The sequence below is a fragment of the Procambarus clarkii genome, chromosome 67 (assembly GCF_040958095.1).
Source record: "Procambarus clarkii isolate CNS0578487 chromosome 67, FALCON_Pclarkii_2.0, whole genome shotgun sequence".
Lineage (NCBI taxonomy): Eukaryota > Metazoa > Arthropoda > Malacostraca > Decapoda > Cambaridae > Procambarus > Procambarus clarkii.
The window spans coordinates 23,162,750-23,177,356 of record NC_091216.1 but is presented as its reverse complement, the minus strand read 5'-3'; the positions used below and the strand labels follow the sequence as shown (position 1 = coordinate 23,177,356).

The window sequence follows — 14,607 nt, the reverse complement described above, 5'->3', positions numbered from 1 at the left end:
ATATATATATATATATATATATATATATATATATATATAGGAGTACCACCTCTGGCTGGAAGAAGGGGGACCCATAGCCTCGGAGGAAACCACACATAACGCATTGGAAGGAATGTAGGTCCCCCTCCAATACAGTTTCTGTGTGCTTTTCTCCTACCACCCCCTTCCCTTTTTTTTTTCCTTTATTGTGTATTTAAAGGTTACAAAACATACAAGACAAATGCCTAAAGGTTATGGATCTCTTGAAGCTCCTCCGCTTCTGGACAGGAACCGAGGACGCAGCAAGCATTTCCCCTCTGGATCGCCGCACTGAGACGCTGAAACAAAAAACTGGAAGCCCTTGGGTCTCTGGTGACGTCAATGAGCTTGGAACCCAATTCCTTGAGAAATCCCAAGGCACTCTTGCCCCATGGGCCATGCGTCTCAGACGCTATGGGAACAAAGAGGTATATATAAGTATGTATGTATATACGAACAAGCTTGAATGGTCCCCAAGCCAATATGCAATATATACTTATATATATATTCGTTGAACTAATTTATACTATATTTGTATAACTTACTCATACGTTGAACCTGCCAATTAGCTTTGTTCAATTTCGTTATAAAATGATATTATATCAGAGTAAAAATATGTTCATGTTCGACATTCAGCATGAACATTATAGTGAGGAAATACATCTTAGCTCTTCATTACTTAGGTCATACCAGGAAACTTTAGACGGAACCTGTATACCAGTTGATTGACAGTTGAGAGACGGGACCAAAGAGCTAAAACCCCGCAAGGACAACTAGGTGAGTACCCCCTCTGACCCCTCCCTTCCCCCCCCCCACCCCAACCCTTTGATCCACACCATTCCGTTCCCCCTCCCCCCCTCCCTCTGATCCCCCCTTACCCCCACTTCCAGGTCTGCCCTAGGTCTGCCTGGTCTGCAGGTCTGCCTGTCCTGCAACCCCTGCGCCATACAGTACCCCAGCCTCCATCCCATCCCCCCTATTCCCACCCACTACCCACCCAGCCCCCCATTCTATCTCATGAAACCTGTACTCATCAAGTATGCGTCCCCAGTAGGCAGCGTGTACTACAGACAGTGAGGGTTCCAGGCCTAATATGCTGCATTATCCGGGGTCCACTTAAAGAGTCTGAAGAGTCGGTAAGGGCGGAACACCGCTCCTCGGGGATTTGGAAAGCGGTCGTATGTAATGAGTCGAGGTGTATGTGACTCTCTTGCCGCCTCCGGTAGGCGCCAGCAGATCAATAATACCAGGGCCGCTCTTGGATATTACTGACCCGTGTGTAGGCTGTAGGGACGGCCGCTGGGCTTGTAGGGATAGGCGCTGGGCTTGTAGGGATAGGCGCTGTGTTTCTAGGGACAGGCTATACTAGCTTGTAAGCAGGGACGGGCGCTGTCGTTAACATGTCTTCACTCTTTCTGCTCTCCTCCTTACTTACTTACACATCAGTATTTACCTATCAGTACTTAAATATCAGTGTCTACGAGGGACTGAGGTCTATAGCTCTCTATCCGCCTCCTTCTAGCCTCTTTGCATTATTATTTAACAATTGTGTGTCGAATCTGGCGGCTTCCACGACTCGCGGTGGGGTCCAGCTCCCACAAGCAGATCTCCTCGTAGCTCAAGACCATCACATCAGGAGTCAGCCTTTCTGCACATCTTTGCACCTTTTCTAGTTTTCTTTTGTTCATTTTCAGGCAGACGTCCCGTACCGGGGCTACACATTTCAAGATTTGGTCTTGCTTGAGTAATATGTGTAGCATTTGGGAAGCTCCGTTGTCCTAATTTCCGTAGACTAGAATGTACATAGAGTTTTGTAAATATCAAATAGAGTAATAAGTAATAAAGCCATCACACTCGATTCAGATTTGGACAAATTTAGATTTAGAACGGATAGAGGTCGATAGAGGATAGATAGGTAAGATTTGGTTTGGCAGTAGAGGGTGGAAAAGGTGGGATATTTGACCAAGTCTCGTCAGCTGAAGACAATATCTTAGTCAGGTTTGAGAATACGTTGAGTAGACTATAGTCTTGTCTGTTGCGTGTGCTTCAATATTGGGTGTAAACAGGTCCGGCCTCGTGTGGGCCTCCTTCAGCGTTAGATGTAAACAAAACCTGCTTCATATGGACAGAACCTGCTCCATATGAACAGAACCTGCTTCATATAGACAGAACCTGCTTCATATGGACAGAACCTGCTTCATATGGACAGAACCTGCTTCATATGGACAGAACCTGCTTCATATGGACAGAACCTGCTTCATATAGACAGAACCTGCTTCATATGGACAGAACCTGCTTCATATAGACAGAACCTGCTTCATATGGACAGAACCTGCTTCATATGGACAGAACCTGCTTCATATGGACAGAACCTGCTTCATATGGACAGAACCTGCTTCATATGGACAGAACCTGCTTCATATAGACAGAACCTGCTTCATATGGACAGAACCTGCTTCATATGGACAGAACCTGCTTCATATGGACAGAACCTGCTTCATGTGGACGTCCAGTGCTTGGTATAAACAGGACCTGCCTCGTATGGCCTTCCTACAGTGTTGGGTGTTAACCAGCCTCTCCTGGACCAGTGTTCTTCCGTAACAAATGTTTTAAGATATAGAACAGTATTTTGTACAAAACATTACATACATTATTTTGGGATTATGGTAAATACACACACACACCTTCATGGAGATGACAACCACCACCACCTCGGGTGTCTTCCAAGTATTCATCTAGTTGTATTAACCTAGTTGTGCTTGCGGGGGTTGAGCTCTGCTCTTTCGGCCCGCCTCTCAACCGTCAATCGACTATCATTTTTGCTTTTCCGCACACATACACACACACCTGCCTTGTTGATTGACGGTTGAGAGGCGGGACCAAAGAGCCAGAGCTCAACCCCCGCAAACACAACTAGGTGAGTACACGAAGCAGCCCGTAGAAGCTGTCTAACTCCCAGGTACCTATTTACTGCTAGGTAACAGCAGGAAAGAGTTTCGTGAAAGAAACTCTGCCCATTTGTTTCTGCCTCCACCGGGGATCGAACCCGGAACCTCAAGACTACGAATCCGAAGCACTGTTCACTCAGCTGTCAGGGCCCCCCCCCCCTATTCAGGAATAGGGAGCCCCCGTCAGGATCCTGACAGAACCCGTCAGGTTCCTGTCACAGACATCTATCATCATGGGAGTAGCGCTGCCAGACGTGTGAGGAGAGAGACAGTTGACTTGTCACTCCAAGGTCACTCCTCCTCCACCGTCACCCTCATTCCAACTTTCCAAACTCCACTACCATCTACTTTCCCCCCTTCTTCCAGTGCCTTTCCCCTCAACCACCACCACCACCTTCTGCTGTAGCTTGCGCACCTGCCTCCACGTGGTCTGTGTGACCCCATTAACCTTGGAGGGGGGCGGTCACAGCGCCTTGGGGGAGGCAGGTGGTGAGAATTTGATATCTTCCAGGTAGATATCTGTAGAGGGGGAGGAGACACTGATCATTTAGGCAGGGAAGGAGAGAGGGATAGGCTGAGAGAGTATGAATACCAGTATAGCCAAAATTAAGGGGGGAAGGTGGATGTTCCGGGTGGGCAGTGAGGTGGTGGAGGGAAACCTACTGGCAGATAATGGCGTCAGTCCAACGGTAGAGTTACCGCGCGCCAGTATAACCATTCTTTCGCTCTCTTCCCCCCCACCACCACCTCTTTCTCTCTCTCTCCCCTTTGAGGCGAGAGAGCGCATCAGAGGCCCACTTCTCGTGGGGAGCAATGTGGCGTCCGTCTCCATGGACGGTGGTGGTGGTCGTGGGTGTGGTGAGCGGTGTCGGGGTGCTGGTGGTGATGGACCTCCTCAGCCGCCCTCTCACACCCACGATCGAAGACTCGCCGCCCTCCGGCACCACACCACAGAAAACGGACCGTCGGATTCCAGGAGGACACGATGGTGGCTGGTAGGTCTTGGGGTACACAGGAGGGAGGGGTTGAACTTCAGCTCTTTGGTCTCGCCTCTCAACTTTCAGTCCTAACTCTGTTGCGTAATAAACTTCTTTATGTATTCCATGTAATCGTGTGACACTGAAAAAGTTATTTATAATGTCTCAGTGGCTTCATCTGTGTGCTTGTTCGTGTAGAATGCCACTCATGCGTAATTACTCGAGGCTTGTCTATTCTATTTCCTTGTTAGTTTTGTGTCTTCCAGCGACAGGAGAGTTTGGGGGGGACATGATTACCACATACAAGATACTCCAAGGAATTTATAAGGTAGACAAAGACAGTTTATTTACCACAAGAGGACATTGAGTGCCCAAATGAGCCATAACGACATTAGAAATCATTTGTTTAGTGTCAGAGGAGTTAATAAATGGAATGCATTAGGAAGTGTGTGTGTGTTCACCTAGTTATAATAAATAAATTACTTTGTAATACATTACTTATAATAATATACATTAGTTGTACTAATGTATATGTATGTTTAAGGTAGGTACACATACGTGTGGAAAAATATATAATTTAATTCACTTCTACCTGGAACGAGTAATTTTGTTCAACAGACTGTGATTTAATCTTTGAAATTATAAGACTTCGCTGCGTAACACCTTGTAGTACATAGCTTGGGATTTTCTGGTGGTCCCTTGTGAGAATGACAGTGTAAGCCACTGTCCTGTGAACAAATCCACAAGGGCTGTGACGAGGATTCGAACCTGCGTCCACTGCCCTGTGTTGACACTTGACCTTTATCGACCTTCGGCACTTTTCAAAGAACAATGACACCAGCCATTCCAACGTGATGCCCCTGTTGACCTACATAGGAATTATAACGATTGGCTCCCGAGTCATAGAAAACGGTAGATTACTACTCTTGTGTTAGCGGTGACTTCGCCATAACTATCTTTCTTTATTCCACTATATGTCACCTTTCAAATTGTAAGCTAAATTATAACTTATTACATTCTTATATGTCACTATATTTTATAAATAATAATTGATTGATATAAATCAATTGAGGTTTAGAGTATTTATTTTGTTTGTGTGTGTTTACTTATTTTTTTAATGAATATGTATAGTCTAAGATGGAGGGGAGCTACAATCTGATTCATTCATTCATTCATTCATAAAGAAGTTGGCTCCAGCTGCTCGTAGTTGCCAGGTAATCATTTTTATAGATTATTTTGGGGGCCACGTGGGTTATCTGACGCTGGGAGTAGAAGTTTTGAATGAATTTTTTTTTTTCATTCAGTTAATTTTGCACCCTATTCCCATTAGTGTGAGAGGTGGTGGAAGGTTACAGAGGCACACCATAGACCCGCGGCACTGAACCTAGTAGGGGTAAGGCTTACCATGAGCTGTGGGAAGGGTTAAAGATCTCAGCTTGTGTCTGGGTACAAGTGACAGGATGAACAACCCAGCGGGTTTTCTTCCTATTGGGGAGTGTTGTACATGCTGCTATGGCGGTGTGTCCACTCACAGGATGAGTGGCGCTGCCCAATACTGTCACTATGGCGGTGTGTCCACTCACAGGATGAGTGGCGCTGCCCAATACTGTCACTATGGCGGTGTGTCCACTCACAGGATGAGTGGCGCTGCCCAATACTGTCACTATGGCGGTGTGTCCACTCACAGGATGAGTGGCGCTGCCCAATACTGTCACTATGGCGGTGTGTCCACTCACAGGATGACTGGCGCTGCCCAATACTGTCACTATGGCGGTGTGTCCACTCACAGGATGAGTGGCGCTGCCCAATACTGTCACTATGGCGGTGTGTCCACTCACAGGATGAGTGGCGCTGCCCAATACTGTCACTATGGCGGTGTGTCCACTCACAGGATGAGTGGCGCTGCCCAATACTGTCACTATGGCGGTGTGTCCACTCACAGGATGACTGGCGCTGCCCAATACTGTCACTATGGCGGTGTGTCCACTCACAGGATGAGTGGCGCTGCCCAGTACTGTCACTATGGCGGTGTGTCCACTCACAGGATGACTGGCGCTGCCCAATACTGTCACTATGGCGGTGTGTCCACTCACAGGATGAGTGGCGCTGCCCAATACTGTCACTATGGCGGTGTGTCCACTCACAGGATGAGTGGCGCTGCCCAATACTGTCACTATGGCGGTGTGTCCACTCACAGGATGAGTGGCGCTGCCCAATACTGTCACTATGGCGGTGTGTCCACTCACAGGATGAGTGGCGCTGCCCAATACCGTCACTATGGCGGTGTGTCCACTCACAGGATGAGTGGCGCTGCCCAATACTGTCACTATGGCGGTGTGTCCACTCACAGGATGAGTGGCGCTGCCCAATACTGTCACTATGGCGGTGTGTCCACTCACAGGATGAGTGGCGCTGCCCAATACTGTCACTATGGCGGTGTGTCCACTCACAGGATGAGTGGCGCTGCCCAATACCGTCACTATGGCGGTGTGTCCACTCACAGGATGAGTGGCGCTGCCCAATAAACTCGCCCCTCGGGGCAAAATTAAAAAAAAAAAAATTAATCTCAGCTTGTAACAGGAACCCCTCGGAAGTCGGCTGCTCCTATGCCCATCTGTGTAAACAAAATACAAAATAAAAAGTTACAGCACTGTAGCACAGTAGCTTACGTCCTCTGCTCACAGTCGAGGGAGGCTTGTGAACTCTTGCGCTATAGGACCCTGTGATCCAAAGAATACTGTACTCATTACTGCAAACATCGGTAGGACCTGTCTCCACGGGTCCTGTCAATCTTGTCAGGTCGTAAGATCAGTCCTTGCTATTAAGAAGCTCTATTGATTGTCGTTAAGAAGGTCATGCACGAGGTCAATCGCCGGTAGAGGGATTGATTACGCAATTTCCTTCAACTTTACCATGTGATAAAAATTGACAGATACCAGCATGATGATCGCTGTACCCATCCTGTAGGCTGTAGCGGCGTTGAAGAGTCTCACCGTCGTTTCAGGAACTGTAACCGGAGGTGCACATCTGTATCTTGACTGACATGGTCATGAAGGTCTTTTGTTATTGTCCGAATCTTGCCCGGGGTCAAACCTTACAGCCAGTTCTCCCCCTTCACCATTTATGTTAATTAACGTTAAATTTGTCTCTTTACAGGTGAGTAGTGGTGGAGCTCCGCGGTTCAGGTAATGTGCTATCCTATCGCTCACTTAAACATGATTCTTAATACTTATTGTTTAAACACAAAAAAATAGACAGTATACCATTTTAACACTCGTTGGATTTCTGTTGCTTACAAAGAAAATGGGAAGCCTGTACATAGGCTGTACGTCGTCGTCGTCGTCCCTTCAACTTCTAGTGTGTGGTCTGGTCAACTGTACATAGGCTGTTGGAGGACACCTTCGGCCAACTGCTGACCTTAATTCTCTAGCCTGCAGCCCCCAACACTTGCCGAACTCTCTTGGTACTTATTTTTACTGCTAGCTAAACCTTCAGGTGAAAGGAAACGTGCTCAAGCGTTTCTGGCCTGCGTGTCAGGGGATTGAGCCCGGGTCTCTTGGTTGTGAACTGAGGATGCGTAGACCACTACGCTACCGACTGCCAGGATCTCCAGTTATAAGGGCTGGGTGAGGTTATATGGGGCTAGGTGAGGGTTATATGGGGGGTTATAGGCGTGAGCCTATATTATTAATATTATTATTATTATTATTATTATTATTATTATTATTATTATTATTAGTAGTAGTAGTAGTAGTAGTAGTAGTAGTAGTAGTAGTAGTAGTAGTAGTAGTAGTAGTAGTAGTAGTAGTAATAGTAGTAGTAGTAGTAATAGTAGTAGTAGTAGTAGTAATAGTAGTAGTAGTAGTAATAGTATTTTCTACTACAGACGGTGCTGGTTACCATTCACAATGCTAACCAGCATATATACATTTTCTTGTGACCTCCTTGGACGCGGGTTAGAGATCGTGTTATACCTGAAGTTCGGTGATTTATCGCAACAATCAACCACAGAAGGTGATTGCAGTGTTTTTAAAACGCTAATCTCGCCTACATAGATAATTACATACATTCGTGTCTGTCCTATACAGACAGTGTCCGAGGTATGTTCTTTTATACGTAATTATGTGACTAATGTGCGTTTGCAAAGGTGAAATGCAATTCTTATGCCAACTTACACATATACTCTTACATAGATTTGTTATATATACAGATACACATATGTAGAGGAGGGTCTCCTTAGAAGAGGAATAGGGGCCATCTTGGAAGGATGAGGGCTCACTTAGAAGAGGAATAGGGGCCATCTTGGAAGGATGAGGGCTCACTTAGAAGGGGAATAGGGGCCATCTTGGGAGGATGAGGGCTCACTTAGAAGAGGAATAGGGGCCATCTTGGGAGGATGAGGGCTCACTTAGAAGAGGAATAGGGGCCATCTTGGGAGGATGAGGGCTCACTTAGAAGAGGAATAGGGGCCATCTTGGGAGGATGAGGGCTCACTTAGAAGAGGAATAGGGGCCATCTTGGAAGGATGAGGGCTCACTTAGAAGAGGAATAGGGGCCATCTTGGGAGGATGAGGGCTCACTTAGAAGAGGAATAGGGGCCATCTTGGAAGGATGAGGGCTCACTTAGAAGAGGAATAGGGGCCATCTTGGGAGGATGAGGGCTCACTTAGAAGAGGAATAGGGGCCATCTTGGGAGGATGAGGGCTCACTTAGAAGAGGAATAGGGGCCATCTTGGGAGGATGAGGGCTCACTTAGAAGAGGAATAGGGGCCATCTTGGGAGGATGAGGGCTCACTTAGAAGAGGAATAGGGACCATCTTGGAAGGATGAGGGCTCACTTAGAAGAGGAATAGGGGCCATCTTGGGAGGATGAGGGCTCACTTAGAAGAGGAATAGGGGCCATCTTGGAAGGATGAGGGCTCACTTAGAAGGGGAATAGGGGCCATCTTGGGAGGATGAGGGCTCACTTAGAAGAGGAATAGGGGCCATCTTGGAAGGATGAGGGCTCACTTAGAAGGGGAATAGGACACACCTGGAGGAGGAGAAGAAAGAGCAGGACAAAGGAAAAAATTGCATAAAAGCCCTTCCCCCCAAAAAAAAAAAAATGAAGATAGAGATAAAGCACACATAAGGAACCTCAATGTAAGCGTAGCTCACTAACCAATATTATGGGACTAATGTAGTAGTAGGAAGCACAAAGGGGGGTAGAGTGATCGACAATATTACCATATTATCCACAATATTACCATATTATCTACAATATTACCATTATTATCCACAATATTACCACTATTATCCATAATATTACCTGCCCGAAACGCTGTGCGTACTAGTGCTTTATAAGAATGTAAACACATCAATGCTATGTACTCTCACAAACCCAATGTACCTTCTTATATATATATAAATAAATAAGACTGGAGAGCGCGGCACGACAACGGCTTGGACAATGCCAGGCAGAGAATGCCGTGGGACAGCCTAGCCTAGCCCCCCAAAAATCAATACAATATGAACATGCTAACCAATCAGAGAAGAGTGAATCAGGTTCCCACTCACGCTGGTAAAAATGCCGAACTTCACCCAATCAAACATTATTATTCAATACTATGTTCAATAATACAATGTTATGTTCAATACTTCATTCCTAAGACGTTTCTGGAAGCACATTTTATCGGTTTATCTATGTTCTCTCTTGTCTTTGGCTCAGTCTGGTCACTTGGTCAGTCATTGTCTTTCCTTACGTGCTTTGTCATTTTCTTGGTTTGTCTTGTTTTTCTTGTAATTTTAGTGTTGTGCATTTGTTATTAATTCTGTTCAATCTGCTTTGGTTCTTTGTTCTCTAAATTTGTTCCAAGCCTTATTTTCATTTCATTGTTTAGCGACAGGCTATGAGTGGGTGTGTGTGTGTGTGTGTACTCACCTATATATTCTCCTATTCGGTTTGATATCAACCCCCAGATCTTTCTCTCTATTTGTCTCTTGCAGGACTTCACTTCCCAGATGGTGCCTTGTGTTCAACCTTCTGCTCCCTTCGCCTAATTTCATTACTTTACACTTTCCTGAGTTGAACTTTAATAGCCATTTTCTAGACCATTCCTCCAGTTTGTCCAGGTCGTCCTGTCGTCTCAGTTTATCTTCATCTGTCTTGATTCTTCTCATAATTTTTGCATCATTAGCCAACATTGAGAGGAATGAGTCTATACCCGCTGGTAGATCGTTTACATATTCAGTATTAGAAACAGGATGGGTCCAAGTGCAGAGCCCTGTGAGACTCCGCTGGTGACATCCGCTGGTGGTATGAGTAGCTAGGATGTTGATGTGGCAGCTGTACTCACCTAGTTGTGTTTGCGGGGGTTGAGCTCTGGCTCTTTGGTCCCGCCTCTCAACCGTCAATCAACAGGTAATGGGTGATGGGGTGGTGGTGAGAGTTCTGGTTGTTGGGGGTTGATGTGGTTGTTGAGGTTGTGGGGAGGGAACAGTAGAATAATTGTTATGAAAGGGATGCAGGGTTAGTTGAGGTGGTGCTTACATAACAGTGACTATGGGAAAGTGAGGGTTAGCTCTTTATGCTCCCATCTCCATCTACAGGCCGTGAAGTACGTTATCGTAACTTTACTGACATTACAAATACAAATACAAATTTTTTTTATTCAGGTAAAGTACATACATACAAGGTAAGATACAAAAGTTGATGGATTTATAGATAGAGCTAGTACATACAATGCCTAAAGCCACTATTACGCAAAGCGTTTCGGGCAGAGTCCGAATGTCAAGAGTCACATTCGAGTCCTTTGTCGTATCTGGCCATGAAGCAGTTGCTGGAGGTGGCTTCCACCACCACCCCATCCACCTGCATGCTCCATGCTGACCACACACACACCACACACAGATGATGATAGATGTACACCTGTTGATTGACGGTTGAGAGGCGGGACCAAAGAGCCAGAGCTCAACTCCCGTAAGCACAACTAGGTGAGAACACAGGGTATGAATATTGGCTTACATTTCTTCCATTCATTTGTGTTTCCATTTTCCACTTCTATCCACATGCTCTATTTTGTTTCACTTTAAAGAGGTTCCTCATGCTCTTATTCCCCGCAGTAGCTTGTATATAGTGATCATATCCCCTGCGTGTCTTCTCATCTCTAGGTTTGTGAGAGTGGGTTAAAAAATATCAGATTAACTTGCCCTCGTAGCTCAGGCGTCTTAAATTAGACCTTAGACTTGTTGCAGACTTCTACACTATTTCAAGTTTAATTATGTGCCTTCTAAGGTGCGGATTCCACGCCTGTGCTGCGTATCTAGTAGTGGCTTCGCATAGATTGTATCGGTTATGTTGAAAGAGTCTTTATATAAGTTTCCAAGTGCACTGTTTACCATCTCGTGTGCTGCTGATGTTACTGTGTTTGTGTGTGCCTCTGGTGTTCGTGTTGGGAACTATATCCACGCCAGATTATTTCTTTTAGCAGTTTCCTGTATGGTTACCTTCCTTGTGGTGGTGGTGAGGGTGTAGTGGAGGTGAGGAAGTTGGTGGTGATGGTGAAGGAGATGGTGGTGAGGTAGATGGTGGTGATGGAGGCCATGGTGAGAAGGGGAAAGGGGGGGCTGTGATGAGGTGAGATTGTGGGGAGAGAGATATAGTAGTGAGAGATTGTGGGGAGAGAGATATAGTAGTGAGAGATTGTGGGGAGAGAGATATAGTAGTGAGAGATTGTGGGGAGAGAGATATAGTAGTGAGAGATTGTGGGGAGAGAGATATAGTAGTGAGAGATTGTGGGGAGAGAGATATAGTAGTGAGAGATTGTGGGGAGAGAGATATAGTAGTGAGAGATTGTGGGGAGAGAGATATAGTAGTGAGAGATTGTGGGGAGAGAGATATAGTAGTGAGAGATTGTGGGGAGAGAGATATAGTAGTGAGAGATTGTGGGGAGAGAGAGAGATAGTAGTGAGAGATTGTGGGGAGAGAGAGAGATAGTAGTGAGAGATTGTGGGGAGAGATAGTAGTGAGAGATTGTGGAGAGAGAGAGATAGTAGTGAGAGATTGTGGGAAGAGAGAGAGAGAGATAGTAGTGAGATTGTGTGGAGAGAGAGTAGTGAGAGATGTGAGGAGAGAGACACTAGTGATGGAGGAGGGAGGCGCTGTACAACAATCAGTAGAGTGTGTACAATGTGTGACTCAGACCCAGCCAGACGGCTTTTCTCCCCCCTCCATCTCCCCCCCCTCCCCCCTTTCCTTTCTCCCATAACCTTAACAACTCTCCCCAAATTTACCCTCAGCAACCTCTCCACACACACCCTCCCTCACCCCACATTCCCTCTCAATCGCCAAACATCCCTTCCACTTCTGCCTCTCTCCCACTGATATACAGATCACTCATTGTTATTGTCAGTAGTGGTGCAGGTGGTGTGAGGGAGAGCAAGTAGTGAGAGGACTGGGAGAGGAGAGAGCAAGTAGTGAGAGGACTGGGAGAGGAGAGAGCAAGTAGGACTGGGAGAGGAGAGAGCATCACCAGGTTAAGGGGGCCTGAGAGGGTGGTGTGTGTGTCGGTGGGCCCTTATATCGGGGCTGGCTACCCTCCCTCCCTCCCGCCATTAACAGCCTATCAACCGGGAAAGGTTGTGTAGGGCGTGATATCATTCCTGGTAGCTTGGTATCTCGCTATATAAATGAAGGATATCTGGTTAACATTGCATTAACTGCCAATACTTACCTCTTAGCTCAGAGGTAAGGGCTTACATAAGACCATTGTGAAACCTCCAAGGTAGCAGCCCACATATGCTTGTCCAAAGCTCTTAGTGTACAGAATTTGTTTACCTTATTAATTATTATTGCAGCATTGTATGCTAGTATAATACAGCGGGTGTAATACACGTGTATGAGTGAGGTTATTGAGGTGAATGAGGGTGATATGGCGGGGTTTGTGGCGAGGTTATGAGGCGGTGGTGCCACATCCTCCACACTCCCCCCCCCCACACTACCTCTCACTCCCACAAGTGTGACTCGATGTGTGTGTGTCCCTTGAGTTGCGTGGTGTGGGAAAATACACCCAGTACAGCTGGTATATCCTGGTGTTTTGGTACCGTAATGTGCAGTGTGAGGGCGGAGTGCCTCGAGGTGGGGATGGTGGGTGCCAGTGACCGTAGGGGTGAGCTGGCACGTGGTGGTGGCTGGGGTACACGTGGCCGCCGCCCATCAGCTGATCAACCAGCTGATGGGCGCCGTTCGTATATGCACAAATTACTCAGTGAAGAGGTAATATATATATACATATATATTGCGGGTCTTAATGCCTACAGATGTCTAAGTGTTGATATGAAAACTGAAATGCCGCGTCTTTGAAAAGATATGTATAGGTCAAAAAATATATATGGATTAGATTGCTTGTAATTTAGGATGCTGTAATCTTTAACAACAGTGATCCACACGAGCTGTTGTGGGGGATGGTGAGACCGGTTGGTTGTGCATTGTTGACCAACTAAATTATTCTTTATGTATTCATCTGGATAGATATAGAGTACGTGATCAAATAATAAATAACAAGAAAATTAATCCAAGACCAACTCGTTGGCAACATGCACCGATGCCAGATTTTAACAAAATTATAATTTAGTGATTTGTTTCATAAACGTGTAAAGAATTACTCACATATATCCAGCTTTAGTTTGCAATACTCTTGATCATTAAATCATCTCAATCGCCATCCAAACATATAAATTCTGCAATAACAAACAAAAAAAAATCAACCCAGAAAGCCTAAGTGGGGCCAGGAGACGGTGTTACCATATGGGGTGTTGAGTAATAGTTCTGAAGACTACGGTCATAGTGTCATATTTAGGACCCAGGTATGTTATGCCTGTTACCAGACACCATAGCTAGGTGGAACGCTGGCTAGGATATGAAAGAGGTTATTGGTCAGCTCATTAATGGGTTTAGTAAGAACATTGCTAGTTTTCCAAGGAGTAATTATAATGAAGGTTGATCTTGTAGTGGGGCAGGTCCACCATACTGCTGGCGGTGATGGACAATACAAGCATTAATACATCCATTGGAAACATGAATATTCAAGTCTCACATGTATAAATCTCACAGCGCCATAAGAGAACACTTGTTCTTCTTCCTCTTACTTAATTATTCTAAAGTTGGAAAGCAATAAATCTCCCGGAGCCGATGCAACCGCCGTATATCCTGAAGCTTCAGTTAGTTAGTTTAGTTCATTTATTATGCACCCCGCTGGACTTGTGATCCTGTGGTCCTGGGTTCGATCCCAGGCGCCGGCAAGAAACAATGGGCAGAGTTTCTTTCACCCTATGCCCCTGTTACCTAGCAGTAAAATAGGTACCTGGGTGTTAGTCAGCTGTCACGGGCTGCTTCCTGGGGGTGGAGGCCTGGTCGAGGACCGGGCCGCGGGGACACTAAAAAAAAGCCCCGAAATCATCTCAAGATAACCTCAAGATAACCCCATACCCATCTTGTGGGCGGTAGTGGAAAGGGTTACAGAGGCACATAATGGGCTCAGGGACTGAACCCCACAATTCATTTAGCTAAGCAAGTTACAGTTCAGAAGCCTACTAAGTACTCACCTATTTGTACTCACCTAGTTGTGCTTACGGGGATTGAGCTCTGGCTCTTTGGGCCCGCCTCTCAACTGTCAATCAATTGATTT

The 14,607-nt window shown here is 45.9% G+C and overlaps 1 protein-coding gene and 1 long non-coding RNA gene across 8 annotated transcripts in view; one reads left to right on the top strand and one right to left on the bottom strand.

The window, feature by feature from the left end:
* Positions 1-14,607, top strand: part of LOC123753162 (arginine kinase Pro c 2.0101-like) — a 94,271-nt gene that overhangs the window by 9,429 nt on the left and 70,235 nt on the right. Inside the window, exon 1 of one of the 6 annotated variants that reach the window (XM_069310446.1) lies at positions 12,926-13,002. The exons of 1 other annotated variant lie outside the window; for it this stretch is intronic. The gene's annotated coding sequence lies outside the window, so the exon portion shown is untranslated. 4 more of the 6 variants (XM_069310447.1, XM_069310450.1, XM_069310448.1 and 1 more) reach the window with 4 other exon arrangements.
* The window catches only part of LOC138355455 (uncharacterized), a 92,910-nt gene that overhangs the window by 12,271 nt on the left and 66,032 nt on the right, over positions 1-14,607 (bottom strand). The gene's annotated exons all lie outside the window — the stretch shown is intronic.